Source organism: Gopherus flavomarginatus, chromosome 16 (assembly GCF_025201925.1).
Source record: "Gopherus flavomarginatus isolate rGopFla2 chromosome 16, rGopFla2.mat.asm, whole genome shotgun sequence".
NCBI classification, from domain to species: Eukaryota; Metazoa; Chordata; order Testudines; family Testudinidae; genus Gopherus; species Gopherus flavomarginatus.
The window spans coordinates 10,447,715-10,474,258 of NC_066632.1; the positions used below are offsets into that span (position 1 = coordinate 10,447,715).

The 26,544-nt window shown below is 54.8% G+C and overlaps 1 non-coding gene across 1 annotated transcript; it reads right to left on the minus strand.

Annotated features, from left to right (window-relative positions):
* Nucleotides 1-11,321: 11,321 nt before the first annotated feature.
* On the minus strand, nucleotides 11,322-11,393 carry TRNAQ-UUG (transfer RNA glutamine (anticodon UUG)). The gene has a single exon. It is a non-coding gene; the product is annotated as a tRNA-Gln (tRNA).
* Nucleotides 11,394-26,544: the final 15,151 nt, after the last annotated feature.

Here is a 26,544-nt window from a genome sequence, read left to right on the forward strand (position 1 = left end):
ACTGCCTCCTCCCCGAAGTCCCCAATGCCACACTGCCCATTCTCCCTATTCAATGCCCCTGCACCGCCCATTCACCTGAGACCCCGCCCTTACACCACCCATTCACCTGGGACCCTGCCCTCACATTCCCCCGAGACCCTGCCCCTGCACCACTCATTCACCTGGGACCCCACCCTTACACCACCCATTCACCGGGACCCCCCCTCACATTCCTCTGAGACACTGCCCTCCCACTGCTCCTTCTCCTAGGACCCTGCCCCTGCACCACCCATTCACCTGAGACCCTACCCTTACACCAACCATTCCCCTGGGACCCTGCCCTCACATTCCCCTGAGACCCTGCCCTCCCACTGCTCCTTCTCCTGGAACCCCGCCCCTGCACCACCCATTCACCGGATTCCCCGCCCTCACATTGCCCCGAGACCCCCCTGCACCACCCATTCACCTGAGACCCCGCCCTCACATTGCCCCGAGACCCCGCCTTCCCACTGCTCCTTCTCCTGGGACCCTGCCCCTGCACGACCCATTCACCTGAGACCCTGCCTTCCCACTGCTCCTTCTCCTGGGACCCCGCTCCTGCACTGCCCCTTCCCCTGAGGCCCCCACTTGTACTGCCCCTTGCCCCGAGGACCCCCCCACACCATCCAGTGACCCAGGAGCAGGCCAGACCTGGGAGTGAGGAGGCAGAAACATGCTTTGCTCTGCCACAGACATCCTGGGTATCCTTGGGCACATCACTCAGCCTCTCTGGGCCGCAGTTCTCCCGTCTTGGAAATGGGGCCGGTGGCGCTTCCCACCCTCGCACGAGCCTGGGAGGAGAATTACCCTGCGAATTAGGAAGATGCTCAGATCCTGGAGTAACGGGGGAGGGGCTCAGGGGGAGCACATCTCCTGACCCTGGCTGGGCGCCCCCGGTCCCTCGTAGCAGGGGGCTGTACAGGAGGTTCTCCTTGCAACCATGAGTGGGTGTCTGGTGGGTGCTGTCACCTCTGCCAGAGACCCCCTAGAATCTCACTAGCTTCCTCTGCATGCGGGGAGGGGCTCCTACTTTCTGACTTGGGGGGACATTCTGTGATGTCAGAGCCCGTGGGGAGAGGGGTTCGAATCACGAATCTGGAGTGGCAGGGCAACCCCCTCCCCCAGTCAGATTCCACTAGGGGGCTGGGCTGGGACCTCTAGGGAGGGAGACACAGGAAAAAACAGCCGCCACTATGGAACCCAGGAGTCCTGGCTCCCAGTCCCCCTGCTCTCACCTCTAGACCCACCTCTGCTCCCAGAGCCAGGGATAGAGCCCAAACCCCACCTGCTCTGACCATTAGACCCCACTCCCCTTTTAGGCTCGCTGCCTTTTCTATCCACGCAGCCCACCTGTCCATCCCTTTGCTGCAGGTTTCTGAGGTGTCACCCCTGATCTGCACTCCCACAGTGCAACCCAAGGCCTTTCCTCTCCCCAACCACATTTCCTCTCGCCCCTTGTGCAGGATCATCTGCTTGCCCCCCTGCCTCTTGCGGGGCGCTGTGCGGCATGGCTGGGGATTGTGCAATGGCCCAGCACCAGGCAACGCAGAACGTAAACCACAGGCCCTGCCCTGCCTTGCCCTGCCCTGCAATGCCCCACCCCACCCCAACGGATCTGACTTCCAGGTGCATCAGAGCCCAGCGCCCTGCACCTGTGCCCTCCTGCCCCACAAGGGGTGAGCTGCAGTCCCCACCATGCTCTGCAGAGGGGAGGAGGGTCAAGCCAACCAGCCCATTTTGGATGTAGGAATCAACACCCTTTTTTCTGCACAGCCACTGACCATCAGCAGGATTCCTCCTTCTCCTCCCTCCTGTGCCTCGGTGCGACTAAATCTCTGCACCTAGACAGCCGGTCCATCTGCTGCACCTCAATCCCCCATGCCTGAGCCTCCCTGCCAAAGTCCTGCACCTGGTTCCATAGAATTAAGTCTCACATCTCACTGGGAACTCGACTTCTTGTGCCCAGAGTGTCTTGGCCCCTGTCAGTAGATGACCTAAGTCTGAGATACACAGTGTCCGTCTTCTCTAAAGAAGTACTTGAAGAGGTTTTTCTTATGTCACCACGTGGCCTAATGGATAAAGCATATGACTTTGGATTAGGTGATTGAGAGTTCAAGTCCCTTCATGGTTGTGCTGGTGCAGTTTTACTATTGTGCTGAAAGTCCTGCTTCCTTCAGGGCTGGAATCTCTTGGTCGCTCAGGCCAATGCTCTGGCTTCAGCTAGAGCCCCGGGAAGGAGTCGGGTGTTGGACATCCCAAAGGCTGGGACATGAGCCCCAAGTACTTCCAGTCTATCCTTTGCTGTTCCTGACTTGCCAAAGAGTCTGGGCAGCTGCCTGGGCTGGCGTGTAGAGCAGTTTCCCTCTTCCAAATATGCCCCTGTCCCTGTACTTGAGGGGGCTTGGTAAATAGCACCTTGGGAGCCTGGGTGTTTCTCTGCTTCTCGCCAGCTGGGGAAAAGTCTTTTGGGGTAAAATCTCCTGCCCCACTGCAAAACTGAGCACTGTGAGTGGGAACAGACAGAGGCCACACCGGGGGGCTGGCCCTGCTTTCCTACCTTCTTCTGATGTTGGCCACAGAGCATCAGCAGCCGCCTCGCCTGCTGGTCTGCCGGTGGCCTTCAGTGGGTGTTTGGCATGGCAGGGAGCAGGCTGGTTAGGGGTCTTTGTCGCTGTCTGCTGGCCACACATAGGCATGGTCCTCCCCTCTCCTGAACAGCCAGAGTTAGTCTCTGCTTGAAAGCAGGGACACAGGAGACTCAAAACAGGAGGGTGAGAAAGACTGCAAAAGGACCTATGAAGACAGCACACACTACAGGGACATTGCCTGGTGAAAGGATGTGGAGACACCAAGTTGCCCCATTTTTCCTGGTGCCCTACGCAGCTGCGTACTGCTCCGGCGGCCAGCCCGATCCCCCAGCTGGCTGAGACGGCCAGGAATGCTGCCCCTGCTCCGCCTCTTCCCCAAAGCCCCCACTCCTGCTCTGCCCCCATGCTGCCTCTCCCCACCCCTGCTCCACTCCATTACCCTCCCTCCCACTCCTCCCCTTCCCCTTAGCTGCATCCCGGTGGACTGGAGGAGGGATCAGTCTCATCCTGCACTCGCCGGGCGCCGGGAAGTGGAACGACCTGGCCCCAGCCTGCTCTGCTCCACCAGCTCCCTGCTGCGGCGCTGGTGAGTGCTGGGGGGCGTTTCCCCCCACCGCCCAAATTCCAAGGCTGGGAGCAGAGTGCAGCAGGCTGGGGCTGGATCACTCCACTTCCCACTGCCCCGTGAGTGTGGGGTCTGGCCTGCCCTGCAATTACCGGGCGGCCGGAAATGGAGTGACCTGGCCCTAGCCTGCTCCGCTCTGCCAGCTCGGACTGGGGGATGGGGTGTTGTGTAGGGCACCAAAATGTCTAGGGACAACCCTGAATAGACTTTTCCACAGGGACCGATGGCTGTTAGAATAGAGCTATTCAGGCTGCTTGTACAGTCCTAGACTTTAAGAACTTAGGTGTATTTTTATCACTCAGCTAGTGACAGGGGTATAAAACAAAGAACCAAAGTCCCAGTCTGCCTGTCTGGGCATTCTCTCCCTAGGAGAGTCTGAGCCCTTGTTCGTAGGTGTCATAAACAGATAGTTAAGGGTTAATGTCTCTTTTACCTGTAAAGGATTAAGAAGCTCCATAAAACTGGCTGACACCTGCCCAGAGGACCAATGGGGGACAGATACTTTCAAATCTTGGTGGAGGGAAGTCTTTGTTTGTGCTCTTTGTTTTGGGGGTTGTTCGCTCTTGGGACTAAGAGGGACCAGACGTCCATCCAGGCTCTCCAAATCTTTCTGAATCAGTCTCTCATGTTTCAAACTTGTAAGTAATTAGCCAGGCAAGGCATGTTAGTCTTATTTTTGTTTTCTCAACTTGTAAATGATCCTTGTTTGCTGAGAGGATTTTACCTCTGCTTGCTGTAACTTTGAACCTAAGGCTAGAGGGGTTTCCTCTGGGCTATATAAATCTGAAAAGTATTTTCCATCCTGATTTTACAGAGATGATTTTTATCTTTCTTTGTTTAATTAAAAGTTTTTTCTTTTAAGAACCTGATTGATTTTTCCTTGTTTTAAGATCCAAGGGGATTGGGTCTGGACTCACCAGGGATTGGTAGGGGAAAAGGAGTGGGGATGGTTAATTTCTCCTTGTTTTAAGATCCAAGGGGTTTGGATCTGTGATCACCAGGGAATTGGTGACACCTCTCAAGGCTGCCCAGGGAGGGAAATGTTTTGGGGGGACAGGGAGTGATCCAGCCACTAACTTCTGGATGGTGGCAGTGTTACCATATCTAAGCTAGTAATTAAGCTTAGAAGGGTCCATTCAGGTCCCCCACATCTGTACCCTAAAGTTCAGAGTGGGGAAAAAACCTTGACAGTAGGCTAAGGCCTTTGGCTAAGCAGCAGGGGCAGCCATACACTGGGAAGTGAACGGTCACATCCTCACCTCCCAAACCCGTCACACTGAACTAAGGTGGGGTTGGGCTGTTAGGAAGATGATCCTGTCCCAATAGTGTCCATCACCACCAGATAAAGAAACAGATCTTAAGGGAGCATCCGGTCTGGCAAGAAATCTCTTCTCAATGGTTGTGGTTGTGAAACCGTCATTTCTGTAGAGTTTATCTTTATGGCCCCCGCTTTTCTGTTGTCAATCTGTCTGGTAATCTAATTCTTTCTGACTGCTGCAGAATTAATTTTACTGGGTGTAAGTTAATTAGGGGACTAAGATGTAATTGGTTAGAGAATTCTGTTACAATAGGTTAGAACTGGTTAATTACATTTCAGTAAAATGATTGGTTAAGGTCTCGCTGAGAATATTACTGTATAAACTGGGGTCAAACAGGCAGTGGGCGGGGAAATTGGAATCATGCTTGCTAACGGGGGGATGGGAATAGGGAACGGGGAACAGGGACACAGGCAAGGCTCTGGACTGTCGGAGCTGGGAAGGGGGACGTGAGGTAAACACTCTGCAGTGTCAGAGCTCATAGACTCATAGACTTTAAGGTCAGAAGGGACCATTAAGATCGTCTAGTCCGACCTCCTGCACAACGCAGGCCACAGACTCTCACCCACCCACTCCTGTAACAAACCCCTGACATATGTCTGAGCTACTGAAGTCCTCAACTCATTGTTTAAAGACTTCAAGGTGCAGAGAATCCTCCAGCAAGTGACCCGTGCCCGACGCTGCAGAGAAAGGTGAAAACTCCCCAGGGTCTCTGCCAATCTTCCCTGGAGGAAAATTCCTTCCTGACCCCAAATATGGTGATCAGCTAAACCCTGAGCATGTGGGCAAGACTCACCAGCCGGACACCCAGGAAAGATTTGTCTGTAGGGATGTGGGGTAAACGCTCTGTGGTGTCAGAGCTGGGTAGGAAACACTGGGGAACGGACTCTGTCCGTGTATAGAGATCAGCCTGACTGGTGTGAAGGGCGTTGGAATCTGCTTGCTTGGAAACTAACCCCAGTAAACATCCTTCTGTCTGCGCTTCGGACTTCTGGTCTTTTGCTGCTTGCTGTCTGTGTGACAAGAGCCAGGGAAGCGGGCAGGGGAAGGGAAAGTCCTCTAACAATGGCTCCTTGCTCCTCTCCCTCCAGGCTCAGGGGTCAAGGATGCGCAGGACTCCAGGCTCTGCTTGAGGGATCCTGGCACAGGGGCTAGTGGGGGAGAAAGGATTGTAGATTCTGACCTGCACTCTGGAGAAGAGGTAATAAGTGAAGGAGTATTTTTGATTCTTACGTTGCTTCAATGTCCCCAGGGCTAGAATTCTACATTCCATAGGGCCAAATGAGGGGGTGAAGCCATTTGGCTAATGAAAACCAGTGATCCAGGGGAGGTTTGCACTCACAACCTCAGCAATGCCCTATAAGTATTGTGTGCTAATCAATTGTGCCACTGGAGCACCTGTTAATTCCTAGTCTCTGAGTCCCCTATGTTGATAAAGGCAAGGAGTGACCCCAAAACATTCTCAGTGGGGTTAGGAGCTGGTATCAACAAGTGTTGTACTTGGTGGGGTGGATTCTTCTTAAGGATTCCAGGCACCATTTGACCCTTTTGTTCGTCCCTGTGTAATAACAGAGCTGACTGAGACTCACTGTAGAGTCTTGCTGCAGACCAACAGATCTGAAATCACTGATCACCAGGTCTGAGCATTCGTCCTGCTTTGGGACAGCGTCTCTCATCCAACAAACTGCCCAGTCTGCGCTAGCAGTGAGGCTCCCTCACTAACAGCTGAAATCAGGGAGAGCTGTGTGAAGTGCTGAGACCCAGGGGTGCCTGAAAGGGGGTGAACAACACCCCAGGACTTTTAAAAATGGGAGGGCTCTGCCTTGCCACTTTGTAATGACCGTAAGAGTGAGTAAGGGTGGGGAGGGGGCCGAGAGCAGTGAGCGGGAGGAGGGGTTTTGGGGGAAGAGGCAGGGTAGGAGTGGAGGTTAGCTGGGGGGTGTGTGGGGAGAGGGCTGTCCGCAGCAAGTAATGGGGGTGGGGGCATGCAGGGGAACTGCTCCCTGTCCCGGCTCACCTCTGCTCCATCGTCTCCCCTGAGCATGCTGCCCCCGCTCTAATTCTCCTCCCCTCCCAGGCTTGCCGCACTAAACAGCTGATTAGCACCGCAAGTCTGGGAGGCGGGAGAAGTGGAGCGGAACCAGCGTGCTCAGAGGAGAAGGCAGGGGGAGGTGAGCTGGGTTGGGGAGCTGCTGTAGGGGCGGCTGCCTGGCTCTTTGCCATGGCCCCCGCCCCTGCTCCGCCCCAGCCCTGCCCTCCCGCCCCTCCGCCCCTGTACTCACTGCATGGTTCACTCCTCTGGCTCCCAGCCATGCTGCCGGCGAGTGCTGTGGGGCAGTTCCCCTCTCTCCCCAAACTTGGGAACCAGGGGAGCAGAGCAGGCTGAGGCCCCAGGCCTGTGTGTGGGGAAGCAGAGGGGGGCTGGTCCCAGGCCTCTGTGGGTGACAGGGGGTTGCCTACTTCCTGCAGGAAGTGGAGTGACCCGGCCCCAGCCTGCTATTGCACAATCCCCAGCCATGCCGCACAGCGTGCCCCGAGAGGGAGTGGGGGGCCAAGCAGATGATCGAGCACGAGGGGGTCATTCTCATTGGTAGCTGTCTCGTGGCAGTGAGTTCAACAGGCCTTGGCACATGCTGTGTGGGGCAGGAGGTCCTTGTATTTGGAGCAGTGGGAGTGAACTGCGTGCAGTTGTGTCTCTGAGCACAACTGTGAATGTTATGGTGTGTGTGAGGGGTTATTGTGAGTGTGGCTGGGGGTGTGAATGTTTCTCTCTCTGGGGGTTGGACTAAAATGTCCCTCTGGGTGTGTTGTATGTGAGTATTCTTGGGATTGTGTGAGTCCCTTTGTGTGTTTGTGTGTGTGTGTGTCACTTGCTGCAGAATACAAAATCCTGCAAAGCCATTTCCTACTGGTTAGCCTAGCAACACACTGATACAGTGTCACAGATGCACACACACACAGAGCAGGGCTCAGCAGAAGGCAGCAGGGACACACACGTCTCCCCTGGGCCAGCTTGGACAATTGTCCATCACTACTCGGCACAGTGCTGGTGCCCCCACACGAGGGTGGGCAGTGACCGGGTAGAGAGGGCAGATGTGCTGGATCTTTACAAGCAGCAAAGAGTCCTGTGGCACCTTATAGACCATCAGACGTATTGGAGCATGAGCTTTCGTGCGTGAATTCCCACTTCGTCGGCTAGATTCAGAAGGAAGCACTTTGGGAAAATCACTCAAGGCCCTTAGCAGAGCTGGGACACAGACCCAGTGACCCCTGCACCACCCTGGGAGGGCAGTGGGGTTTAGTGGTCAGAGCAGGGAGGGGCTGGACACCAGGACCCCTGGGTTCTATCCTTGGCTCTGGAAGTGGAAGGGGTCTAGAGGAGGGGGACTGGGATCCAGGGCTCCTGGGTTCCATAGGGGAGACTGTTTTTCCCTGTGCTTCCCTCCCTCGAGAGCCCAGCCCAGCCCCCTAGTGGAGACTGAGCAGGAGTCGGGGGAGTTGTTCTCCCACTCTGGAGTTATGATTCAAACTTCTCCCCCAGGGAATGTGACATCACAGAATCTGACCCCCCAACACAGAGAAAACTAGTGGGGTTAGGAGGGTTCTAGCTGCAGACGCCCCTTGTCATTGCAAAAAGCCCCCAAACCTACTTGCACCCACAAAACACTCTCTCAGGCTATACACCCCCTGCTAGGACAGGACCTCTTGCTCCCACCCCTTTTCTTATCACCACAAGCTGCTCCCAGCCAGGCAACACACCCCATTCACACACCTTTTCTCACTACGTAGCTCAGTGGCAATCACTGCCCCGAAGTGACTCTGGTGCAGGCACTCCCCACACGAACTCCTCACACCGGATTCTGTCCACACACAGAGAATTCTCTCTGCCCGGCTCCTTCAGTTCATCTCGCTGCTCCCAGTACTGAAGCCAGTCACTGCTCATCTGCATAACCCCACCCACGGACACGTGACACCTTCTCTCCTGCTGGTTTCAAGGGAGTGAGTTGCCCTTGGGGAGTGAGCAGGTCACAGCACGTCACAGCCCCAGCCAGGCCGGCTCCAGGCACCAGCTCAGCAAGCAGGTGCTTGGGGCGGCCAAGGGGAAGGGACGGCACGTCCGACTGTTTGGCAGCAATTCGGCAGCAGGTAGCTCGGTCCCTCTCGGAGGGAAGGAGCTGCCACCAAATTGCCACTGAAGAATAAGGCAGCGCAATGGAGCAGCCGCCGATTGCGATCGTGGTTGTATTTTTTTCCCCGCCGCTTGGGGTGGCAAAACCCAGCCCTGGCCCCAGCACGTCACAGCCCCAGCACACATCATAGCACGTCACAGCCTGGGGCAGGGAGATATTGGGGGAGGGGATGAGGGGAGAATGGGGGACGGAGAGACCCAGCCTTATAGACCCATGGGGCAGGGAGATATTGGGAGAGCGGATGAAGGGAGGGAGAGACCCAGCCCCGTTTCCCATAGGGGCAGGAGATATTGGGGTCAGGAGGATAGGAGAGGAGGTTGGCAGAGACCCATCCTGGAGTGCAGGGAAAATGAGGTGGGGTGGAGTGAGGTGGGGAACAGAAGAGACATGTGTGGAGTGGTGAAATGTTGATCCAGGGAAACTGAGTCTCTCCCAGGACATGCTGTGCAGTGGGGAGCACAGGGGCAGAGAGAGAGACCCAGCCCCACAGAGCCCAGGAGGGATATTGGGGGCAGGGGAGGGATGGAGGGATGAGAGACCCAGGGCCATAGAACTTCCATGGCTCCCAAGTTTGGGGGGAGGGGGGAACCACCCCACAGCACTTGCTGGCGGCATGGCTGGGAACCAGGGGAGTGGACCAGGCTGGGGCTGGGTCACTCTATTTACTATGCAGTGAGTGCAGGGGCAGGAGGGCGGGACTGGGGCGGAGCAGGGGCAGGGACCATGGGGAAGAGCCAGGCTGCCCCTCCTGCAGCATCTCCCAGCCCCAGCTCCCCACTGCTCTGCCTTCTCCCCTGAGCACGCCGGCACTGCTCCACTTCTCCTGCCTCCCAGGCTTGCGGTGCCAATCAGCTGTTTAGTGCGACAAGCATAGGAGGGGAGGAGAATTAGAGCGTGGGCGGCGTGCTCAGGGGAGAAAACAGAGCAGAGGTGAGCTGGGACAGGAAGCGGTTCCTCTGCACACCCCCGCCCTTGTTACTTGCTGCGGGAAGCCCTCTCCCCGCACGCCCCCAAGCCCCCTCCCCAGCTTACCTCCTCTCCACTGCCTCATCTGAGTGTGGCTTTTGGTTCCCCCAACCACTTGGCACCCTAGGCAGCTGACTAGTTCGCCTAGTGGTTGCACCGGTCCTGGACACTGCCCATCAGCAGGATTCCTCCTCCTCCTCCTCAGTAAGATTAAATCTCCGCAGCTAGACAGCTGGTGCATCTGCTGCACCACAGTCCCCCATGCCTGAGCCTCCCTGCCAAAGCCCTGCACCCGGCTCCAGAGAATTAAGTCTCACATCTCACTGGGAACTCGACTTCTTGTGCTCAGAGAGTCTCGGCCCCCCCCAGTAGCTGACCTGAGAAACACAGCGTCTGCAAAAGCAGCAAAGAGCCGTGTGGCACTTTATAGACTAACAGACATATTGGAGCATGAGCTTTCGTGGGTGAATCCCCACTTTGTTGGATGCATCAGTGTTTGCCTTTTCCAAAGAAGTGCCTGGAGTGCCTTTTTTATGTGACCCCGTGGCCTAATGGATAAGGCATCTGATTTGGGATCAGGGGATTGTGAGTTTGAGTCCCTTCGTGGTTGTGCTTGTGCAGCTTTACCTTTGGGCTAAAAGTCCTGCTCCCTTCAGGGCTGAAACCTCTTTTTGGCTGCTCAGGCCAATGCTCTGGCTTCAGCTAGAGCCCTGGGAAGGAGTTGGGGGGAATGGGCATCACAAAGGCTGGGGCAGGAGCCCCAGGTGCTTCCAGTGTAGCCTTTGCCCTTCCTGACTTGCCAAAGAAAATGGGTGGCTGCCCAGGGCTAGTGTGTAGAGCAGTTTCCCTCTTCCAAATGTGCGCCAGTCTCTGTGTTTGAGGTGGTTTGCTACATGGAGCCTGGGTGTTTCTCTGCTTCTCGCCAGCTGGAGAAAAGCCTCTTGGGGTAAAATCTCCTGCCCCATGGCAAAAGTGAGCACCTTGAGTGGGAATGGTAAGAGGCCCCACCAGGGGGGCTGGCCCTGCTTTCCTACCCTCTTCGATAACGGCCACAGAGCATCAGCAGCTGCCACGCATGCTGGTCTGTGGGTGGCCTTCAGTGGGTGTTTGGCATGGCAGGGAGCAGGCTGGCTGAATGTTTTTGTGCCTGTCTGAAGGCCACACATAGGCATGGTCCTGCCCTCCTCTTGCCCTATCCTCGGTTGTTGTGTGGCTTTTAAGCCTTCCCTTGGAGCTGTCAGCGCCAACCGCCTCTGCTCTAGGTGCCCAGAGGAGGAGAGGTGTGCTGGGCTCCAGCCTGGGAAGCCTGGCCCTGGCACTCCTTCCTTTAAATGCCATGTGGGCAAGAGGAAGAGCTGCAGCTACAGGGACCAAAGTTGTGGACATCAGACGAAGCAGCAAGAAACCAAACCATCAGGTCAACCCTCAGGAATCTCTAGCCAGACTGTTAAGTTCTAGGACCCCACCCTACAGCGGCCAGCTGGACCAAAGACCTATCTCCAGTGGGCATCAGTGACCCATGAGGAGGAGAAAAAAACCTTGCTGAAGTTTACCCAGGTAGAAAGTAACTATACACATTGAGCTCCAAGACTCTGCAGCAAACTACAATATCTGCAGGAGATCCCACTGAGATTTGAACTCAGATTCCAGGATTCAAAGTCCTGAGTGCTGCCCATTACACCACGGAACCTGCTCCCATTTTGTTTTCTAGACCCCTGTGTCTCTCGGCTGACTGGTTTGCACTCTGCACTTATTGCTTCCCACCAGCAGCTTCCTCTCGCAGGACTCTCTCTCCTCCTCCAGCGACTGTTGTCCTGCACTATGGGATCCGCGGGTCCTGCCTTGAGTCCCCACATCCCCCTGCTTGGTCTCCATTCCCTGCAGGCTGCAAAAATGTCAGAGGAGGACGCCCCTCCCTTCACTCAGTGCTCCCGCTCATATCGGCCAGCTGCAGCCTCATCTCATGGAACTCGGGCAGCTGTCACTTGATCCGGTTGTACAGTCACAGGATCACTGGCTCCCCAGCCTGGATGCTCTTGTGGAAATCCCACAGGCAACCCTGCAGGACTTGGCACCATTCGTTTCTTTGATATTGCCGTGTTTGCCTGACCGCTGGAACAAAGCCGCCAACTCCTCCCTCCCCGACTTCTGTCAATCCCTCTGGTTGCCATAGAACCCTCTGATGCTTTTCTGTTCTGCCAACACCGCCAGGCCTCACCCCCCTGCTTCTTTATCTTGCAAGCTCTGGACGTTCAGCTTCCAATGTCCTCTGCCCTGGGTCAGGGACAGGGACAGCTCCAGGCACCAGCGCAGCAAGTGCATGCCTGGGACAGCAAGCTGCAGGGAACGGCCTGCCAGTCACTGTGAGGGTGGCAGTCAGGCTGCCTTCAGCAGCATGCCTGCAGGAGGTCCTCTGGTAATGTGGATGTTGCCTCTCTCCTGATTCCTGAGGAAAGGAATCTTTCCAGGAAATGGCCATGGATTCTGGGAATCTGCATGTGGCTGGCAGAGAAGCACCAGGAATCATTTGGCTCCTGGCACACAAGGCAATTAAAAACTGGGTGCCCAGACAGAGGCTTGAACCCTGGATTCTCAGATTAAGAGCTTGATGTGCTACCAACTGAGCTAGTTGAGATCATCTTCCCCTGACCTAGCCATGCCGGGGGGTTGGGCTTAATCTTCAAGGTGGAGCGCAAAATCTTCAGCCGGGGATGTTTCGCTCCCTTCCCACCTCGGCCCAAGCGGCAAGGGGGAAATGGATGAGACACGCCGGCTGGAAGACACCTCTCTCCCACTTCTCTATAGCCTTCTGTGACGTTATTAATATGAACTGGGACCGTAGGGATCATTGTTGCCACCACTGTTATATATGTGCAGCAAATATTGTGCAAAGGTTGTCGTGTGAGGTGTCTATGACAAGGTTATGATTTGCTGGTTATAATTTGGCTGGCTGTGCGTTCCATTTTTGTATTTGAAGTTATGAATATGGGCTATGTACTTGTATCTCAAATGTATTTGATTCCAAGTAGCCTCAGTGTCATCAGCCCCCAAGACCTTCAGGAATCCATAGCAAAGAGACCCCTCCACCCACAATCCTGGATTCCCTGGGAGGTGCCTCCCACACTCCCCCCCAACCCAAGGGGGCATCAAGGAATAAAGTGGCAGCATCTGGTGTCAGTGGGGTTCAGTGGCTCAGGCCAGACACCTGAGCTGGGGACCCACCCCTATAGCACTGCTCGAGGGCCTGGGCCCGGAGTGTTCACAGCCCCTTCCTTACCTCTCCGAGCCCAGCCAGGCTCCTCACCTGGAATAAAGCAGAAGCGTCTGTCGGCCTCGCTGCTGTCCAAGTTCCAGGTGCTGCTGTTGTCCCACAGGAAGCGGGCCGAGCTGCAGGGGCTGGGAGAGGGATCCTCCACCTCCTGCCCTGGGAAGGCTGGAAGGTCTCCACTGACCGGGCAGGGCGATGCCTCCTGCTGGAAATCGGGGCTGGGCTCCTGGGGCTGCTGCTGCCCACACAACAAGCCTCGGAACCACCCTGCCCGGTTCTGCACCAGGGCTGGGTCCTGCTTGCCCAGCTGCATCCTGGCCCAGCTCCATTTTGGCCTTGACGGTGCCTCTCCCACCTCGGCGCCTGCACCGGGAGCAGGTTTCCTCTTCCAGAAGGCTGGGCACTTCCGCCTCCTGGCCTGGCCGCGAGCTCCTTCCCCGCCATTGGGGAGGATTGGGCCGCTCGGCTCCTGGGGAAGATGGCAGCTGCTTTCCACAGGCTCTGGAGCCGTTTGCAGAGCCTTCTTCCTGAACATCCTCAGGAGCCTGGCCATCCTGGAACCGAGCGGGGAGCAGATGTGAGTCTGGGGTCAAGGCAGCCTCTCACTAACCAACTTGTTTGGTCTCTCCCCATTCCTGCCCCAGCCAGAGCAGCTCCTCCTCCCCCCACGGGGGAGCAGGGAGTGCAAGCTACACACACTGGCAGGAGTTCATTGCATGATCTGCTCCCCCTCAACCTTCCCCCTCGTCATCCCTGGGGCTGCAAGAACCGGGGAGTCTCGTCCTTTTCGAGCACTGGGGTCAGTCACAAAGACCACTGGTCACTTTGGACAAGCAGCTCCCTCCTGCCAGCCCAGGACACACTCACACTTCCTCCCACCCATTCCCCACCCAGGCTAGAGAAGGAACAGAACTCAGGAGTTCAGACTTCTCCTGGGAAACCATTCCCCACTTCAAAGTCCCTAGACATAGCAAGGCCAGGGCCCCTTCGTTTCCCATTGATTTCCATGCTCAGCAGCTCCCCGGGTCCGGCCCAGCTCAGAGACTCTCAGCCTGGGGAACAGTCTCCCACAAGGGAAGGGCTGGGAGCCCCATTGCTGGGACCTTGCCAAACACGCTGGAGATGGCTCTGGAGAAGCCCCTCCCCAGTCTGAGAGTGAGGGGCTTCTGGGGGCTGTTTGCAAAACAAATGTCCTTTGGGAGAGATTCTCTCCCCCTCTTTCTGCCTCTCCCCAGACAGACAGGGGATGCCACCATGGAGCCCTAATGCCACTCACTTGCTCTGGTGATGAAGCGATGGATGGGGGATGTTCAATGTCATCCCTCGCCCTTCTCCTCACTCTCCAAGCCCAAGACAGGCTGGTGAGGAGGGTGGTGACCTGAGGAGTTACCCTGCCCAGCCAGCAGGCAGGGTGATGACACTGGGCGATCAGCTGGCTGTGAAAACAAGAGTCTGTCTTATTGCCAGGGAAAGGAGAAACTTGGCCAGCAGCAGGGGGTGCAGAACATCACCCTAGTGCAGGGGTGACAGCGCCTCCAGGATCCTGAAATCCCAGCACTTTACACACCTTCCTGGAGCCTCCCAACCCCCCTGGGCTGTCAGAACTGCAACCCCAACCCTACTGATGAGAAACAAACCTGGGGAGGGGAAGCTACTGACTCAGGGTCACACCAAGTGTCAGAAGTATAGATGGGACCCAGCAGTCCTTCTTTCCAGGCCCCTTTGCTAACCACTGCTGCACACTCCCTCCCACAGCTGGCAATTACAAGCAGGCCCTCATGGCCGCTCCCCCTGCCTATGACAGGGAGTGTGCTCCGCTGGAGACACTGGACCAGGGGACTGGGAGTCAGGACTCCTGAGTTCCATTGATGGGATTTCATTCTTTCCCGCTATTGAAAAGTGCTGGGAATCTCCCAGACAAAGCTGCTCTGACAGTGCTAATCAGCATCTGACCATTCAAGGACGGAGCGCACTGCCCAGGAGGAGGAGTGTTTGGCTCTGGGGTTGCACTTCATCCCAGTCTAGAGAGAGGGGCCCAGCCATGGAGTTTGGCTCAAGAAGACCAATTCTCCAGTTTGTTAAGGGCATTTTGAATTCCAGTCCTGTGATCCAAAGTGCTTGGTGTCATTTGCAAATTTTAGAAGCATGCTCTCCATTCCATTTTCCAAATCAGTAATGAAAATATTGAATAGTTCCAGACTCCGGACTGATCCCTGCCAGACCCAACAGGTACATCCTCTCTGTTGGACAGCCAGATATGGAGAAGGGCTCTTGGAGTCTGGGCTTTCAACCAGCTCTGCACCCACATCACACTGATTGCATCTAGACCACATTTCCCTGGTTTGCTTGTGAGACTGTCCTACGGGACTGTGTCAAAAGCCTTAGTAACACAGAGCTAGATCCCATCTACTGTCTACATACCTTCACTAGGCCCGGAACCCTGCCGAAGAAGGAAAGAGGATTGGTTTGGAATGATTTGTTCTTGACAAATCCATGCTCACTAGTCCTAAGAACCAAACTATCCTGTTGGTGCTGCTGACAAACTGATAGTTTAAGAATGTACTCCAGTATCTCTCCAGCTATGGAAGTGAGGCGATCTGGTAAGTCTCAGAGTTCTCTTTGTTCCCTTTTAAAGACAGGTCCTGTCTTGTTGAAGGGTGGGAAGATGTTCTTCTTCAGGGATCTCAGACGAGAACTGGAGCACAACACCTGGTTTGTTAAGGCCACAAAAACAGAGGCGGGAACCTCTTCTCTCCTCCTGGCAAAGAACCCCAGGTACCTGAGAGACAGGGACACACATCCATGAATGGGCTTTAAAAAAGGAAGTGGTTAAAAAGTTTTGCCCCAACCATTTCTTGTTTCCACAGACTAGACATTTTAGCAAACTTCAGAATTCCTTGGTGCTAAACACCGGGAAACTCCCCTTTCTCCTTCACAGAGGGTTTGAACGCCCCTTATATCACCCAGGCTAAGGACTGCCCAGAGTTCGAGAACTGTCCCTGTTCCCATTGGACAGATGGGGAGGAGCCTGAGGTCCAGAGAAGGGAAGTGACCTACCCAAGGGCCTACACAGCAAGGCGGTGGCAGAGCCAGAAAGAGAAGCCACCGGTCCTGACTCCTGTTCTAACAACCAGGAAACCTCCATTCCCCAGAGGCAGGGATAGAGCTCAGGAATTGAGATGGTGGAGAAATTTAATTGAAACCATTTCTATCAGAAAATTCCATTCAGACTAAACCACTTTCTTTCTCAAAATCAAAATAAATGGGATGAAAGTTCTTTGCAAAAATATTTTGTTGCAAAACAAAAGCATCTCCTGTTTGTCAGAGTGTGTTAAATTGCCTCATTGCACACAAAGAGGAGACACTTAGATTACAAACATGAGATAAGATGCTTCACTCTGAGCTAAGTAGTTGCTGCTCTTAACAATTTCAAAATAAAAAATAATACAAATAAAAGAGACTATTTCTGCTAGTCTATTATGTCATAATTTGCTCTGAGCAAAGATAATAGGACACCTCATATTGTGCACTACCCTTAGTGACACTCTCCAATGGATCCCCATCCTCCACCCACCGAGAGGTAGGTAGAAGCGGATCCTTATTATCCGTACTTGAAAGAGGGAGAAGCTAAGGCTGAGAAAGGAGAATTGACTTGTCTTAGGTCACACAGCCAGCCAGTGGCAGAGTTGGGAATAGGACCCAAGAGCCCTGATTTTCAAACTAACCATCAGATCTTGAATTTCAAACATTGACTGACTTTAGTAAAGTGTTCTCAAATGAGCTGCAGACCAACACTGCACAGTAATTATTCAGTAAGTATTGTAGGAGAACTGCAATGTTAGAGAGAATCATGAACTATTCAGAGACTATTAATGCACTGAAGCAGCAGAATTCATCAAACATATAACTGGTTCTGACTTATTTCCTTGGTCTTCAAAGAGAGCAACAAGGACCTGAGTCTCCTCCCTGTCAATAACCCCCTGCTCAGCCAATCAGGGTAGAGACTGAGAACAGGAGGCCGAGGGTTTTCACCAGAGAGCCCAAAGGATGGCCCAAGTCACCAGTGGGGATCACTGCCCGAGCACTATTTCAGCTCCACATTTCTGGGTGGACCTCCCACAGTGTGTGCTGCCGAGCACTCCCCCGCAACACACACACACACACACACACACACACCGCTCATGATGTTGGGAGGGGAACAGGTGAAAGGACAAAAGAAGAAAGAGACAAAGAGAAAGGAGGGAGGGAGGGATGGAGGAAAAGGTGAAAAAAAAGGACAAACCTAATGTCCCAGTGATTCTAAAGGACAAAATCCCAGGTGCAGAATAAAATTCTGCACCCTTAAACGTGTATTTTCCATGCCTAGATTTCAACTATCAACAGAGAGATCAGACTGAACAGGTTTCAAACCTCCAGGAGGCTCTTACCTTCTAAACAGGGACATCTGTTTTCTAGTAAAATCACAAAAAGGGAAGGAGAAAACATAAAAGAGGTTCCTCCTGGTGCTCACGTCCATGAACCTGAATACTCTCTCAGTCCTCAAAGAGAGACCTGGAGAAGGAGACTTGCTGAAGCAAAGCCGCAGAGGTCTCTGAGGTTTCCCCGGCCCTTCGCCCATGTCCTACCTGGCTGATGTTGCATCTTTCTGTGAGGTCACCACCACCCCACCACCTTTGACCAATAGTGTGAGGTCCTGCAAAAGGCCTTTGTGATGTCACTGCCACACCCCTCCCTTGCTGTGATAATGTCCTGCCCCTGGCCAGGCACTTTGGAGGTTTGAGCTACTCCCTGTGGATCACCCCACTCAAGGAGCATTCGTTCCAGGAAGCAAGCCGGCTAGACAGTAATACATCAGGCGCTTCTCCCAGCACTACACTCAGTTTTTCAGAAATTAGTCAACTTTATGGCCAGAAGAGACCATTAGAGCATCTAATCTGACCCCCTGAATAGCGCAGGCCTCCTGTATGACACAATAGCTACTTTTGGGGCAAACACATTCCACAAAGGCATCTAGTTTTCATTAAATGACATCAGGAGATGGCAAATCCAACACTTTCCTTGGTAGCTTGTTCCTGTGGTGAATCATCCTCGCTGTTGCATATTTGTGTCTTATTTGTAATATGAATTTGTCTCTTTTCACCTTCCAGCCATTGGGTCTTGTTATGACTTTCTCTGCTAGACTAAAGAGCCCTTTCATACCCAATCTTTTCTCTCCATTAAGGCCCTTCAACACTTCAATGAAGTCACCTTTCAATCTTCTTTTGATAAGCTAAACAGGTTGAGCTCTTTCAATAGCTCACTAGAAGGCATTTTTCTCCAGCCCTCAGAACATTTGTTGGCTCTTTGCTCATCAGAATCCTGAACCCCAACTGGATGTGGTTCTTGTTCTTCTGCACAACATAGCTCCTGGAGAAGAGGGATCTGCAAATGCACATTCATATGATACCTTTATTTAATTGATGAAAACATAAACTAGACACTAAGAGGATTTTAACTGATTTCAGCTGATGGACAGCTTCGCTAGGTTTTTATGCATTTGGACAGTGAAATGTTGAATGTTTACATTCATATCAAGCCCCCCATATAGTGCAGTTCCTGAACATAATGGAGAATGGAAATGAAAATGTTTTCCTTTTTTTTTAAAAAAAGAAAGAAAGTTGTAGAAGAACACTGGGGTTTGAAGTGAGGACCACATGAGCTGCAAACAAACATTCTACCACTGAGCTATATCCTCATGACAACAGGTGCATGGAATTGTGATCTCCAGGACTTTGAAGGACAAACCCTGCTTCACCGACGTCCTTCACCATTCCCAGACCACAGATGGTTTTAAAAATGGGGTTTTATTAAACTTCTTAAATGTGGTAAACACCACAACTTGCACACCCACCGATATAGCTTCTCCCACTGACATAGCTGCCACCTCTTCGGGAAGTGAATCAGCTACACCCACAGGAAAACTCCCTCCCCTGAGCATAGAGCAGTGATTCTCAAACTATGTCAGGACCCCAATGTGAGATGTGACCCTGTTTAATGGGGTTGCTAGGGCTGGCATTAGACTTGTTGGTGCCTGGGGCTGAAACCAAAAGTCTGAGTCCCTCCACCCAGGGCTGAATCCCTCAAGCTCTGCTTTTCGCCCTCCCCCAACTGGGGCAGGGCTCAGGCTTTGTCTCCTCTGCCTCTGCTCAGTGTGGAGGGGCTTGGTCCCTCTTTCCAGGGCCATGTAGTAAGGTGTTTTTCAGCAGAAGGGGGTTGTATTGAAAGGAAGTTTGAGAATGTGATGCAGTAGGGACTGTCTGTGTGGGGAGCGGGAGAGCAGGGGAGGACTTTAGGGGATGGACGATGCCAGGGCCTGTAACCTGAGCTAGGTAAGGGAGGGGAAAGGTCAACACCTTTGCCCGGGAAGGGGACAAAGGAAGGGAGTGGCAGGAGGGAAGCAATTTGAGTTTGGGCTTGGGGCTGTGTGGGCGGAATTCAGGGTATCCTAGCTAGGATCCAAGCACCCTGAAAGCCCAGAAGGACTCGGTGGAGGGGTCCTGACTGTGCCTGCAAGCTCTGCTGTAACCTGTGTTCCTGTTGTCCAATAAACCTTCTGTTTTACTGGCTGGCTAAGAGTCACTGTGGGTCCCAGGAAGAGGGGTGCAGGGCCGGACTCCCCCACACTCCGTGACAACTTGTGGCAGAGGTGGGATATACTGCACCCCATGGACGGAGCTTTCTGCAGTAAGTGACTGGGGAGCAGTAAAAGGAAGGGGTGGTTAACCCCTGGGAGTGTGTGCCCAGTGAGAAGGACTTTGCAGTAACAGGGTCCCCCGGGGGATTGCAGCAAGCGGTCCCAGGGGCAGAGGAGTCTGCAGCTCGACCCTGACAGAGAGGTGGTGACCTCAAGAAGGGCTGGTGCACTAGGGGTCCCCCTGGAAACCGTGGGGAGCGGCGAGCACCCCGGCCTGTGAGTGGTCAGCAGGAAGATGTATGCCAAGCGGCGCAAGTGTGACCTGGTGGAGCTGTGTAAGCAGAGGGGGCTGCACCCAGGGAGGCTCAGCAAGGACCAGCTGATTGCCCAGCTGGAGCAGGGAGACCACATGAATGAATGGAGCCCTGTCTCTGAGGGAAGCAGCCGGGCGGATGCAGCGCAGGCACCAATGTCTGTCCCCACTGGGAGTGGTCAGCCGGCGGACGAGGGCTTCCCGAGACCCCCCCTTCCTAGGCCTAGGGGAAGGGCGGGGAGGAGCCCAGTGTATACCGAGGGCACCGTGACACCCCCGGCCAGCAGGGGATCTGCCCGGCGAAGCCCACCCCCCAGCAGGGGATCCTCCCGGCAACGCTCGGCATCCGTGGAGAGGACGCGGCTGGAATATGAAAGGGAGAAGCTCGAGTTAAAGAGGCAAAAGCTGGAGGAGAAGGTGAAACAGCGTGAACATGAGCTGGAGGAGAAGGCGAAACAGCGTGAACATGAGCTGGAGGAGAAGGCGAAACAGCGTGAACATGAGCGGGAGGAAAAGGAGAAACAGCGTAAACATGAGCTGGAGTTGGTCCGGCTGGCGAGCAGTGGGGCCCCGGCTGCGGTGAGTGAGGGGGGACCCAAGCCTACAAAGAGCTTTGATAAGCACTTGCTGCCCCGGCGTAAGGAGGGGGAGGACATAGATACCTTCCTGACGGCCTTTGAGAATGCCTGCGAGCTGCACAGGGTTGACCCTGCAGACAGGATCGCAGTTCTCACCCCCTTACTGGACTCCACAGCCGTGGAGGTTTACAGCCGACTGAAAGGGGCGGAGGCAGGGGACTACGAACTGTTCAAACAGGCCCTGCTCCGCGAGTTTGGGCTGACTCCTGAGATGTACCGGAAAAAGTTCCGGAGCCAGCGTAAAACCCGTGAGGTCACATACCTACAACTGGTCAACCGGGCGCAGGGGTATGCCCGCAAGTGGACAGCTGGGGCCCAAACTAAAGAGGACCTGCTTGACCTATTCATACTGGAGCACCTGTACGAGCAGTGCCCATCCGACTTGAGGCTGTGGTTGATGGACCAGAAGCCGGAGAACCCACAGCACGCAGGCCAGCTGGCCGACCAATTTGTGGACAGTCGGGCAGGGGATGGCAGGGAGGAGTCTCTATGGAGCAAGCCTGCCTCAACGCAGAGAGAGAGTCATCATGGGACCTCCCAGCGGGGTCCTATGGAGAACCCCCCCAAAAGGGGAACATCCAGCGGCAGGTCCCTCCGACTCACTCAAGGGGACCCACGAGACATGGGCTGCTATCGCTGTGGCCAACGAGGTCACATACGGGCCCAGTGCCCCAAGCTCAGGGACAGACCAAGCAGACCCAACCCGCAGAGGGTGGACTGGGTAAAAACCCAATCAGAGGAGGGACTACATTCCCAGGAAAGGGGGGCTGGCAACATACCACCTGTGGATGCGCCAGGCTCCGGGTTTGTGGTTTACCGGGTGGGCGCGGGGCTGCCCCTCCGGAAGGAGTGCATTGTTCCCCTGGAGGTAGATGGGAGGAAGGTCACTGGGTACTGGGACACGGGCGCAGAGGTGACGCTGGCCCGGCCCGAGGTGGTGGCCTCAGATCGGATGGTGCCTGACACCTACCTGACCCTGATGGGCGTGGGCGGGACCCCATTCAAGGTGCCCGTGGCAAGGGTACACCTGAAATGGAGGGCCAAGCAGGGCCCCAAGGATGTGGGGGTACACCGATATTTGCCCACTGACGTGTTAATGGGAGGGGACCTCGAGGACTGGCCTAGTAACACCCAGAGTGCCCTGGTCGTGACTCGTAGTCAGAGTCGGCAAAGGGCACTGCACCCCGACAACGGGGAAGGTACTCGACCCAAAGTGCAGGACCCTAACCCAGGGAGCGGGGAACGCCCAGGGGCACGGTGCAGAGAGGCTGCGGCCTCAGACCCAGCCAGCAAGAGAGAGCCGGTCCCCATCCCTGTCTCAGCTGCTGAGTTCCAGGCTGAGTTGCAGAAAGATCCCTCCTTGCGGAAGCACCGGGACCGGGCTGACCTTAGTGTGGTACAGACCATGAGGAGAGGTTGCAACGAGAGGTTCCTGTGGAAGAAGGGGTTCCTGTACCGAGAATGGGCTCCCCCAGGGGAAGTAGAGTCATGGGGGATCAGGAGGCAGCTGGTGGTTCCCCAGAAGTTTCATCACAAGCTGCTGTACCTGGCCCATGACATCCCTCTCGCAGGGCACCAGGGAATCCGACGCACCAGGCAGAGGCTGCTACAGAACTTTTACTGGCCTGGGGTCTTTACCCATGTCCGACAGTACTGCCAATCCTGTGACCCCTGCCAGAGGGTGGGGAAGGCCCTGGACAAGGGGAAAGTGGCTTTGAGACTTTTACCCATCATAGAAGAACCTTTCCAGAAGGTGGCCATGGACATAGTGGGACCCCTCAGCAAGATGACCCGGTCAGGGAAGAAATACATCCTGGTGGTGGTGGATTTTGCCACTCGCTACCCCGAGGCGGTGGCCTTGTCCTCTATCGAAGCCGACACAGTGGCAGATGCGCTGCTGACAATTTTCAGCCGGGTGGGGTTCCCCAAGGAGGTCTTAACGGACCAGGGGTCCAACTTCATGTCGGCCCTGCTCCGGTCCTTATGGCAGAAATGTGGGGTCCAGCACAACTGGGCCTCAGCGTATCACCCCCAGTCCAACGGGCTGGTAGAAAGGTTCAACGGGACGCTGAAGATGATGCTAAAAACATTTATGAACCAGCACCCACAGGACTGGGACAAGTACTTACCTCACCTGCTGTTCGCGTACAGGGAGGTGCCCCAGGAATCTACCGGGTTTTCACCTTTCGAACTGTTGTATGGAAGGCGGGTAAGGGGGCCCCTAGACCTGATGAGGGACGAATGGGAGGGGAAGGCCTCTCCTGAGGGAGAGTCAGTGGTGGAGTATGTCCTGACCTTCAGGGAAAGACTGGCCGAGCTCATGGGCCTGGCCAGGGAGAATCTGGCCCGAGCCCAGAGGAGGCAGAAGGTCTGGTATGACCGCACGGCACGGGCCCGTGCCTTCGCCACCGGAGATCAGGTGATGGTCCTCATCCCCGTGAGGAGAAACAAACTCCAGGCCGCCTGGGAAGGCCCCTTCAAGGTTATCAAGCAACTGAATGAGGTAAACTATGTGGTGGAGCTGTCAAACCGGGCACATCACCGTCGGGTGTACCATGTGAACATGATGAAACCATACTATGACAGGGGGAATGTGGTGTTGGCCGTGTGTGGACATTGGGAGGGGCAGGGAGATGACCCCTTAGTAGATCTATTCCCTGGGACAAAAGCTGGTTCCCCCCTGGAGGCGATTCCCCTCTCTGATCAGCTGACCCCGGGCCAGCATGCTGAGATCAGAGGGGTGCTGCATCTATACCGACAGCTGTTTTCCAACCAGCCTGGACGCACTAATTTGACTGTCCACCGGGTGGAGACCGGGTCACATCCCCCTATAAGATGCTCCCCTTTTCTGGTCACTGGTAAAACTGCCCAGGATCTTGAAAGAGAGGTCAGGGACATGCTGGCTTTGGGGGTGATCCAGCCATCTTCCAGCCCTTGGGCCTCGCCAGTAGTGCTGGTTCCCAAGAAGGATGGGTCAATCCGGTTCTGTGTGGACTATCGAAAGCTCAATGCCATCACCGTATCTGATGCCTACCCTATGCCCAGGCCTGACGAGCTCCTAGACAAGCTGGGAGGTGCTCGGTACCTCACCACTATGGATCTTACCAAAGGCTACTGGCAAGTGCCGCTGGACACAGATGCCAGGCTGAAATCGGCCTTTATCACCCCTCTGGGGCTCTATGAGTTTCTGACCCTGCCTTTCAGCCTCAAGGGAGCGCCGGCCACCTTCCAGCGCCTGGTGGATCAGCTACTGAGTGGGATGGAGAGTTTTGCCGTGGCGTATATTGACGACATCTGCGTCTTCAGCCAGACCTGGGAGGACCACGTGTCCCAGGTTAAACAAGTCCTGGACCGACTCCGAAAGGCTGGGTTAACAGTAAAGGCTGAGAAGTGCAAGGTGGGGATGGCTGAAGTATCTTACCTGGGCCATCGGGTGGGGAGCGGCTGCCTGAAGCCGGAACCAGCCAAGGTGGAGGTGATCAGAGACTGGCCTGCTCCCCAAACCAAAAAGCAGGTCCATGCCTTTATTGGGATGGCGGGGTACTATCGAAGGTTCGTGCCCCACTTCAGTGCCATAGCTGGCCCCATCACTGAACTGTGCAAAAAGGGGAAGCCAGACAAGGTGATCTGGACTGAGCAGTGCCAGGAGGCTTTCAGGGCGCTGAAGGAGGCTCTGGTTAGCGACCCAGTTCTGGCTAACGCAGATTTTGACAAACCCTTTATGGTGTTCACCGATGCCTCAGACACGGGACTGGGGGCGGTGTTAATGCAGGAGGATGAAAAGGGGGAGAGACACCCCATCGTGTACCTGAGTAAGAAGCTGCTACCCCGGGAACAAAGCTACGCGGCCATCGAGAAGGAATGCCTGGCCATGGTGTGGGCCCTTAAGAAGCTAGAGCCATATCTCTTCGGGCGACACTTCACCGTGTACACCGACCACTCTCCCCTGACCTGGCTGCACCAGATGAAAGGAGCCAACGCCAAGCTCCTGAGGTGGAGCCTGCTCCTGCAGGACTATGACATGGACGTGGTCCATGTGAAGGGAAGTGCCAACCTGACAGCGGATGCGTTGTCCCGGAGAGGGGACCCTGAACTTCCCCAGGTCACTGGGCAGAGTGACCCCGCTCAGTTCAGTCTCGAAGGGGAGAGAGATGTGATGCAGTAGGGACTGTCTGTGTGGGGAGCGGGAGAGCAGGGGAGGACTTTAGGGGATGGACGATGCCAGGGCCTGTAACCTGAGCTAGGTAAGGGAGGGGAAAGGTCAACACCTTTGCCCGGGAAGGGGACAAAGGAAGGGAGTGGCAGGAGGGAAGCAGTTTGAGTTTGGGCTTGGGGCTGTGTGGGCGGAATTCAGGGTATCCTAGCTAGGATCCAAGCACCCTGAAAGCCCAGAAGGACTCGGTGGAGGGGTCCTGACTGTGCCCGCAAGCTCTGCTGTAACCTGTGTTCCTGTTGTCCAATAAACCTTCTGTTTACTGGCTGGCTAAGAGTCACTGTGGGTCCCAGGAAGAGGGGTGCAGGGCCGGACTCCCCCACACTCCGTGACAGAGAAACCCTGGCAAAGAGCCTCTGAATGTGTCTAGACTTGGCTCCCTGTGGCACCATGGGTTATCAGACACTGAAAATACAGCCATGCAGACACCACACACCAACCTTGCCTAGCAGGCAAGAATCAAACCTCCACAGAGAGATGCCTGTTGTTTTTTAACCCAGCTCCCTAAGCACTCAGCCACAACCACTTAACAAAGGGGCTTTTCTACACTATGGTTCTGGTCTCACTGAAGGGTTATTTCCAATTGTTTGCTCAGACCAGCATTAGGGAAAATGGTGCCCTGGGCAAAACTTGTACTTTGGCACTTCCCCATTGCCCCTGAATGATCTCCACTCCCCCTTTACTGCTAGCTCCTGCAAGCCCAACCCTTGCACCTCCTTCACCCCTAATCTTGCCCCCTCCTGTACCCCCTTTGTCCTTAACTCCCTGTGCCACCAGCCACTGCCCCTCTTCTGCAGCCCTTTCACATGGTTCCAGTGCTGGGGGCCCTCCACTTGTTCTCCCTTTCCCTGGGCTTTGGCATCACTAGCCCTGCTTAGCAAGTAGGGTTCAGTGGTTCCCAAAATGTGGGGCATGACTCCTAGGGGAACACAGAGGAACATTCTTGGGGGCACCTCATGGCCAGCCCCCATGGAGGAAGCACCATTCAGCCTCACTCTGTCCCAGCTCTTCCCCAATCCCACCCTTATCCTGGGGCTCTGGCTTCCAGCTTGGCCTTGACCCCTTTACCCGTCTGCACCTCTCTCTCCAGCAAGCAATAGCCTCACTACCAGTCTCGGTTCTTGACTGCGGTTTCCAAGGGTCCACCGCCATGGTTAAAAGGGCACAGTGTGAAATGTTTGGGGACCATTGGTTTAGGGTGATGTCCTCAATCACTTCTACAAAGTCCAATAAAAGCTATTCCTCATCCACCCACCCACCCCTCCATCAGGACGGACTAGGTATGTTCTGCTGCCCTTCAATCATACAGGAAGGATAATAACATTTCATTCCATTCAATCCTAAAGTGATTTGTAACCCATCACCAGCCAAAACTGGTCATTTTGGGAAAGCAGCCCCATGATGCTGCATACCTAGGCAGAGTAGGTGTGTCTATGCAAACACGGTCTGTTCCTCAAGCCTTTGCCACAGCTGGTCACTAGGTGTGAGGGGGGAGCTCATTCAGCCCCTGCTTCCACTTAGTATTTAAAAACACCTTAGTGTCCCTGTCTCTGCTGGCCTTAGATTTCTCATCTTGTCCATTTCCTGACATCTCAGCTGAGGTGACTGAGTGGTTAAGGCAATAGATTGCTAATCCATTGTGCTCTGCACGCATGGCTTCAAATCTCATCTTCATTGGATGTGTTTAGTCTTCACTCCTCCTTTCTAAACAACCATCTCCCCTGCAAACAAAAGCC